General features: G+C 44.0%; 1 long non-coding RNA gene across 1 annotated transcript; it reads right to left on the bottom strand.

Annotated features, from left to right (window-relative positions):
- Positions 1-344: 344 nt before the first annotated feature.
- Positions 345-1,327, bottom strand: LOC138288540 (uncharacterized). The gene is made up of 3 exons (XR_011202445.1): positions 1,270-1,327; positions 1,121-1,171; positions 345-384 (listed from the first exon to the last, which is right to left on the bottom strand). It is a non-coding gene; the product is annotated as an uncharacterized lncRNA (long non-coding RNA).
- Positions 1,328-8,683: the final 7,356 nt, after the last annotated feature.

The raw sequence follows: 8,683 nt of genomic DNA, 5'->3' as shown, positions 1-8,683 counted from the left end.
CCCAAAACAACAAAGAGGAATGATGGCACTTCCACTAGCCCAACTGTTTTATGAAAGCATGATGCAGTGCTTTAGAGCACCACTCCTGGAACAACTGGAGTCGATCGGTCACTGTCATTCACATTGGTCCTGAATTGTGTGAAGCCTGCCTTTTGATGCATGTGGTGCCCATTCAGACATGCGCTAGAAGTGTGTCTTGCTCTGCAGTACATACCTTCTTTGGACGTAAGTCTGGTGTTCTTGAAGAGGGTTAATTGCCAGACGTGCCCATTGTGACTGCTGTGGATGCTTCATATGAGCCACCTGTGAAAAATCTCCCCCCGACCCCCCTCCTTACCTGGTTTGGGTGCACAATGTCCATCTTCTTTGCATAGGTAGCAGGACCTGGAAAAAGAAAGAAGATCGTTAATAGGAAAACAGGGGACAGGAACTTCATGGACAAACCTAATGAGGGATTTCTTCCAGCAGGAGGGGAAGGGTGAGACTAACCACCTCAAAAGCCAGCTGATTGAACAAAGAGGTGGTGTGTAGGAGAGTGTGATACGGACCAGGAAGTAGGAGACAAGAGGGACACAGATGCTGGGAGAGCAGGACCGAAGAGGATGGTGAAGCTGAATGCCAAAGCTTACATTGCAGTGCAGGAGAAGAGAATGAATCCGACTTTGGCCCCACAGCGCTGAAGAAGGGAGATGAGAGAAATGCTGAAAAGCGGGAACAAGAAGGGGAAAGCCAAGTTGACACGACGGAACCAGAGGAGGCAGCCAAGGAATGGTTCGAAGCAGACTGATGGACACCGCCAGAGACACTGTCACAACCAGCAACAGCTCAGGGGAGCTGTGGCCTGTGCAGTGAGCGACCAAAACAGGGGAGTGGTAAGAGGAAGCCTCACATGGGAGAGAAGAAAGCCCAGTTGGGGTTGCATTCAGATAATACTGAGATTCCTGTAAACAAAAAAGGGGGGACCATCTGAAGTACGTGTGATGGTAAACAAAGAGGTCACTGCTGAGAGCACCCTAAAAATACCCCTAATTCCTTAAGTGGTGAAGTTGCTGAACTATTACTCTACCATTAATTTTTCTTGGAACCCACAGTATAAGACATATTATTTTCCTTTACTCACCTAAATCCTCACAGTATTGTTTGGGCACACTCCTTGTGTTCGAATAATGCCCTGTAGGGAAATGACAAGATAAAACACCTGATGTGAAACACCTCTGGTACCTTAGATGATGGGAAAAATAAGTAAGAAGGAACCTTCACCATACTCACTGCATTATCTCCATTTTTCTTTTGGACGGATCTGGCGGCGATGCCATGTCATAAGCCCCTAAGGAAAAGGAAAGGAAGAAAATCTTGTCAGACAATGCTTGTCAAGATGATGAAAGATGCCCTACACCTCCTGGGACAGTGCCTATTTATACAAAATATTTTTTGTTTCCCTTTTTCATATCTATATACTCAACATCATACAAGTATTCAGTCTCTCACACCAACCTCGCCGGACCTATGGCTCAGACACTGGAACATGAGTGCTTCCTCTCTTTTCCTGACAACAAGCTACTAAACTTATCACCTGCCAGAGTGGGATCTTTCCTGGATTCCATCACCATTGATGATATTGGTAATTTTTGCAGGATCACAACTAATGCTGAAAATTGATAATTGGCCTTAATTTGCATCTATTTTTGTTCAAATTCTAAGTTGACTGTTTTAATTAGGCCTCAGTTTAATCTGTCAAGCTTGTCGACATGGGCGCATTATCTTTTTAGCCTGCTTTTAATTAGCGGTGTAGGAATAGCGATTTTAGCATAGGATTTTTAGAATTGACCTCTGCACATACAATGGATATGGTGTTATGGGGTTCTTTTAGTGCTATGCATGGGCACATTTAGTTTGGCTCTAGGCCTTTCGTCTGTGCCCTTTTACCTAGTTTATTTCATTTATTCCTTTTTAATAATGTAGCAAAAGCTTCATTTTAGCGGTGTGATTTTATTATTTTTCTCAGCTGCCCATCCGTGCAGAATTTGTTATTACTTCTTTAACACAACATTTCATCTTGTGCTCAGCCCAGGTTTGCACAAGGCTGTACATTATTGTTTACCTAGTATTGCTGCTCCAAAGAGTGCAATGTCTACCCTACACAGAAAAGGTGCATTATCACATCAGGGCAGTTCTCAGAACAACAACACGTTTTGTTGTAAACAAACTGCCACAAACCAGGTTAGAGGGGAACATTCCAGCCAGCCATCTTATGCTGTGCCTCATAGCTCCAAATATCTGGAAGGACTGCCATCAGACCAACAGGCAACCCCTGCTTATTATGCATGTATGAGATGGGTCTTCCTTGCAAAGGGTAGTACTGGCAAATTAGGGCTAACACTGCTATTGCTCTCATGTAGATTTTTAGTAGTGCAGGTAACGATTTTAGATTCACTAGTGTGACAGGATGTTGGGACTTTTTATCTGTTTCTCATTTCTCATCATAATGATAATAGTGTTGTTTTTCATTTTCCTAATAATCGCAATTTGTGGCTTTTTCCATAGAGCATAGTGCTTAAATAAATATATTAAACCAAATCCTGCTCCTGTTTGTCTATGTATGTATGAAACTGGTATAACTGAGAGAAAGGGGTAACATCTGTTCTATCACAACTTCCCTGAGAAGTCACACAGTGTCATATGTCAGGCTGCCACAAATCACTTTTCCTTTTGGATTGTGGTGAACCCGGCTAGCTAGCTGAAAGGGTTAGGCCGACAGTTACCAGATGGTGTGGTATAAGACTCAGTCCCCCACACTCTGTGGTGCTGCCACCCAAAATCAGCAGTCTCGTCCCCATGACAAGAGTCCTGTGACAACAGTACATTGCTAAACCCATGACAAGGATAGTAGTCCACTGATGGTTCAATGAGGGCATGGTGGGTGTGCACTATCTAGGTCACAAGACAGGTCAAAAACCACACTCAAGTCTAGGGAGAGAACTGGACCTCTGCACAGAAATTAGATCAGAGTGAGGCTACACCACGCCTGGGACATTCTCGTCCCCACAAAAGGACATCCAAAATAGATACCACTGGATTCAGTATTCAGACACACATACCATCCTTGTACTATGCAAATTATAAATATACATTTGGCATACAGCATGCCACCAGATGGTCCTTGGTTTCACATAACAGCGGAGCTTTTATCTCAGAGGGTCCAGTAAGCCTTTCTCTCATTAACAAAGATAAAAAGATCTGGTCACACTAAACATTCCAAAAACATGCTTTCCTGCTACCACTTCTCCCTTTGTTTCATCTGGGACAGGTGCAGTAGTCTTCTGTTCTCTATGATTGTGGTAGCCCCCGGTCTTTTTTACCTTCACTGCCCCCCTACCTTGCTGAACTCACTTATGTTGATTTTAAGACTCTGTGCACTTTACCACTGCTAACTAGTGCTAAGGTTCATGTGCCTTCTACTTACAACATGGTAAAACTGGCCTACACTTAAATGGCACATTTAATTTACTTGTAGGCCCTTGGTAAAGGGTACTACATGTACTCAGGGCCTGTCAATTTCATTCTACTAATGGGTCTGCACCACTCATTGTGCCACCCACCAAAGCAGCACCTTAAACCATGTCTCAAGCCTGCCACTACAGCTTATTGTGCAGTTTTAAAGAGTCATTTGGAGTTGGCAAAAAAAATCTTTTGCCAGGCCTAAACCTTCCTTTTTAATTCAGTGAAAAAATCCTAAATTAGTTTTTCACTGTGCTAAGTCCTATCTCTCCCTTTGACTAACACTGGGTTACGTTATTACATTTAATAAGTGTTAACTGTAGATTGTATGCTGTGTATGCTGTTTAGACTCAAATTAATTTTAATTTAAAATCCTCTTTAATGGTGAAGTCAGATTTTAAGTCACTTTTATGAAAATGCAATTTTTAGAAAGTTGACATTTTCTTGTCCCAACCATTTGTGCTTTCTGCCAGCATCCTAGGTCAAATGTTTGTGAATGGCACTGCTGTTAGGTCTTATGTGGTCCTCCTAGACACTGACACAAAGTGTCCTGGATGTGGACAGCATTAACCATTCTTCAAGAACAGGTGGGGCCAGAGCTGTACCCCTGCACCACTGATACTTCAAAGGGCTTGCCTCCAGCACATACAAATACATCAGCTTTTTGTCACACCTGACAGTATAGAGCCTTGACAGGGGAAAGCAAGAAAGTTGCATAACCGGATGTGGGGGCAGGCCATGGTGTCCCTCTCCCGCACACAAGGGCCTACACCAGGTATACTGGACCCCCAGAGCCACTCATCAGATCATTTCAGAACCTGTGGAAGAACGAAGAAAGAGGCTGCTCTGCTACTGGAAGATCTGCCCTGCTACATGAATGAGGAAGCTTGGGCCTGCTCCTTGAACCCAATACCACAGTAGTGACTCCAAGGCTAGCTGGCGGACTCCTGTGTGAGCTACAGGGACACAACAAGCTCCAGAGACCTTGAACCCTGATGCAGCTCTCTGCTGAAGCACGTACAATACCCGCAAATGGTGCCCCCAGGTCCTGGGCCATTGGAAGTTGTGCTGTGGTACTACTCCTGAATAGTCCTAAAAGCTTGAACTTTAAAAAAAAACGTTTTAAAGAAAAACTGCTGTCTGGCGAACCAACAGAAGACCAAGTCCTGCTTGCCAGCCAATTCTACGGACTTCACTGTAGCTCCCACTATGTTCTTTGCAGCAGCAAATAATTTTCAGTGGGATCTCTTAGCAGTGGTTTACGGACGTGTGGAGCCCTCTTTGTCTACAGCCTTCAGCCTTATCCTACTGAGTAAATCTGAGCTCCAGAAAAACTTCTAAGTCTGAATGTTGAAATTTTCACTGGGCTCGATGTCGAACAGCAACCTATCGAAGATGACAACATCCTTGGCCTAGAAATCCAGCTTATCACACTTGGATATTTTCCATGTTTTTTTTTACAGCTTCCCAAAAACCTTATCCAGAGGCTCCTCATTGTCAACCAAACGTCCTCAGATAGAGCCTTCTGACTTGCCCAACTGAGACACTTTTTCAAGGATTTTTTTAAATCCGAAGCTAAGCTGGGACCGGGCCCAATCCACCTCGTGTAACCGACATGCTCTCCATTGCTGTGGGCCCTAACTTTTGACTTTGGCCCGGTCTTGCATGACCAGATACCTGCAGTTGGTGCTTTGATCTTTTAGGTACCAGATTTCAATAAAACTTAACAAATTCATAACTCTGGCTCTACTGATTAGATTTAATTCATTTGGGGTCATATTACTTATTATTATTTTCGGTGTTTCTAAAACGGTGTAGGATTTTCTTGTTTTGTGTTTTAACTTTACCACTCGTTGTGTGCTGTATAAATACTTAAGCCTGACTGCTTTTGGGCCAAGCTATCAGAGCGTTAAGCACAGGTAAAATTACTGCCGTTTTGTGGTCCACACTAACAAGGATTGTGTTTATTATTTGAGCGGGGCATCCATCCATCCTAAGTAATAACACAATTTCTTACATAGTGCATTAACCTCGCGTTGTCAGGATAGGGCTAAGACTCAGCAGACATGCTAGATTCTTGTGATGTCAGATCCAAAGTCAGAATACCAAATTCACAGCAGTCTGGCACTAAGGAAAGGGGTACGTGATAGATCATTAACAACACAAAAGGATGATGGACGGAGTGCTGAAACTTTACAGACACTTACCCCCAGTCCCAGATCTAGGTTTAATTCTTCACTCTTTTACTCACAATGCCACCCCAGTTTGGACCTAGCCATATGTAAAGCAGTCTTGACTCTGTTCCCCATGAGTCCAGTCCAGACATTTATGCTAATTGATGTATTCGTTTACTGATTGACTGCACTTATATAGTGCACTTTACCCAAAGAATCTAGTGTTGTTTTCACAAGATACCTAGTCAACAACTAGAGTCTTTGTTGGACCTGGACCTTTTTGCAGGGTCATACCCAATCTTTTTGCCTCCTTCCTCCTTTTTTCTGACCGGTTTTTGTTGGCTTTAGGACTCTGAGCACTTTACCACTGCTAACCAGTGCTAAAGGGCATATGCTCACTGTGTAAATTGTATTGTTGATTGGTTTATCCATGATTGGTATATTTGTTTTACTAGTAAGTCCCTGGTAAAGTGCCCTAGAGTTGCCCAGGGCCTGTAAAACAAATGCTACCAGTGGGCCTTCAGCACTGGTTGCGCCACCCACATAAGAAGCCCTGTAGCCATCTCTCTCAGACCTGCCACTGTAGTGTCCGTGTGTGCAGTCTTGACCTACCAATTCGACCTGGCTAGTGTACCCACTTACCAGGCCCAAACCTTCCCTTTTCATACATGCAAGGTACCCCTAAGTTAGGCCCTAAGTACCCCCATGGGAAGGGTGCAGAGTATGTTAAAGATGGGACATGTACTGATATGCTGTATATGTCCTAACAGTGAAATACTGCTAAATTCAGTTTTCACTGTTGCAAGGCCTCTCTCCCTCATAGGTTAACATAGGGGCTGCCTTTGAATAACTTTAAAGGTGAGATTCCCTTTGGAAGCAAATAGAAATATGGAGTTTGGTGTCTCTGAACTCACAATTCAAAAAATACATATTTTAGTGAAGTTGGTTTTTAGATGTAAGTTTAAAAATGACACTTTTAGGAAGTAGGCATTTTCTTGCTTAAACCATTCTATGACTCTGCCTGTTTGTGGACTCCCTGTCTGGGTCAGTTTGGCAGTTGGGCTATTTGTGTATCCCCTCTAGACAGTGAGACAAAGGGTGCTGGGTATAGCCTGCATATCCTGAAGAGCCATCTGTGCTAGGGTGTAGGGAGGAGTGGTCACTTACACCTGAATGGGCTGTGCCTGCCCTCTCACAATGCAGTCTCCAACCCCCTGGTGTGTGTCTGGGGACTGGCCTGGGCCAGGCAGGATCTTGTGAACAACAGAGACTTTCCTATGAAGTTTACCAACTTCAAAGGCAGAAATGTGTATGAGTAGTGGAACCAAAACCTCATACTTTAGATTTCTTCAAGCTCACTTCTGGATTCAAGAGGAACTTCTGCCAAGGAGACGAGCTGAAGAGCTGAGGAGAAGTGTTGCCTGTGACTGTGCTTTGTTGATTATCCTGCAGTTGCTGCTTTTGCCTGTAAAAGGGGACAAAGACTGGACTTTGTTGTGCATTCCTACTTGAGAAGAATCTCCAAGAACTTGAACTGAGCTTGCCTCCTGTTTTGAAGTCCCAGGGCCATCAAAGACTTCCTCTGTCAGCACCTGGACTCACTGCTGAGGCTCCTGCTCTGGCAAGTGGTGTCCTATCCGGTCCCTGGGCCCTTGAAAGGTGAAGTGGGCAGAATAAGAGCTGAAATCCACGCACAGAACTCCGTGCGGGGAAATTTTCGAAGCACCATCTGCAACGTGGCTGATAAACGACACGCCGCCGGCTTTGTGGCTAAAATCGATGCTCCACCTGCATTGCGGCTGGGAGACTGACGCATTGTGGCTGGAGAAACGATGCGCAACACCTGCTTGCAGCACCTGATAACAACGCAAACCCCATGCAGCGAGGTTTTCTAACACTTGCGACCAGATTTCTTACACATCGTCCCTTGGTGTCAAAGTCATCCTGACCCTGTGTAGATTTGAGGTGCCCTGTCTGGAAATCAACGTATTGCTCTCTTGCGAGGGAGCAAAACGACGCATCGCCGACCCGACCGGAGATGAAACGACGCACGGCCTCCCTTGCGAGAAAGGAATTGACGCATTTCTGACTTTTCTGATGCACGCTCGCCTGTGAGGTTTCAGTTTTGACACTAACCAGGTACTTTGTGTAAAATCAACGTTTCCATTGTTTTCTATGGAGTATTCTTTTGAAAATTCATATCTTGACTGGTGTATGTTGGATTTTTGTTGTTTAGGTCTTGCTTGATTTAGATAAATATTGCCTATTTTTCTGAACTGTTGTGGTGTCCAATTTGTAGTGTTTTCACTGTATTACTGTGTATGTTGGTACAAATAATTTACACATTGCTTCTGAGTTAAGCCTGCCTGCTCCTGCCAAGCTACCAAAGGGGTGAGTGGGGTTAACCAGGTGTATTTGTCCTTTGCCCTGAATAGAGTGAGGGTCCTTGCTTGGATGGGGGGGTAACCTGACTGCCAACCAAAGACCCTAGTTCTAACAGTCTTTATTTAGACTATGGTGGACAATATACTCTGCCAGAGTCCCTTGTTGACCAAGCTGACAGTCTTGCCACACTATTTAGAGTCAAGTGGGCAGTAGTATTTTTGTCACTGGTGCCCCTGCTGGTTTCTCCAAAGTGTGTGGAGATACACTGTATGAGTCTGTGATTATCTGTGCCATGTGCGTTCTAAAATGGAAACCATCAAAGAAGACAAGATAAGAGAATGCATATCTGACAAGTAGCTCATGGTATGTAAGACACAACCGTTGACTCTTGTTTTCTTTAGCCTAATGCATTGTACATACTGAACTGTTTAACACATACTTGCAAAATTAATAACATGTTCTGCAATATAGTATGCTATTGGATAATAACTTAGGCTGGCTGAAGGTGTCACACGTTACAGCGTGGCTACTTGACAGTAATAAACTTGCCACATGGTTTTTACCTCACATACTGCTAAACAGACGTAGGAAAATATACACATAGGGGTAGTGGGAAAGTGCCATTA

This window comes from Pleurodeles waltl, chromosome 4_1 (genome assembly GCF_031143425.1).
Source record: "Pleurodeles waltl isolate 20211129_DDA chromosome 4_1, aPleWal1.hap1.20221129, whole genome shotgun sequence".
Lineage (NCBI taxonomy): Eukaryota > Metazoa > Chordata > Amphibia > Caudata > Salamandridae > Pleurodeles > Pleurodeles waltl.
Note: the sequence above shows the minus strand (reverse complement) of the source record. Positions and strands in the feature narration are given on the sequence as shown.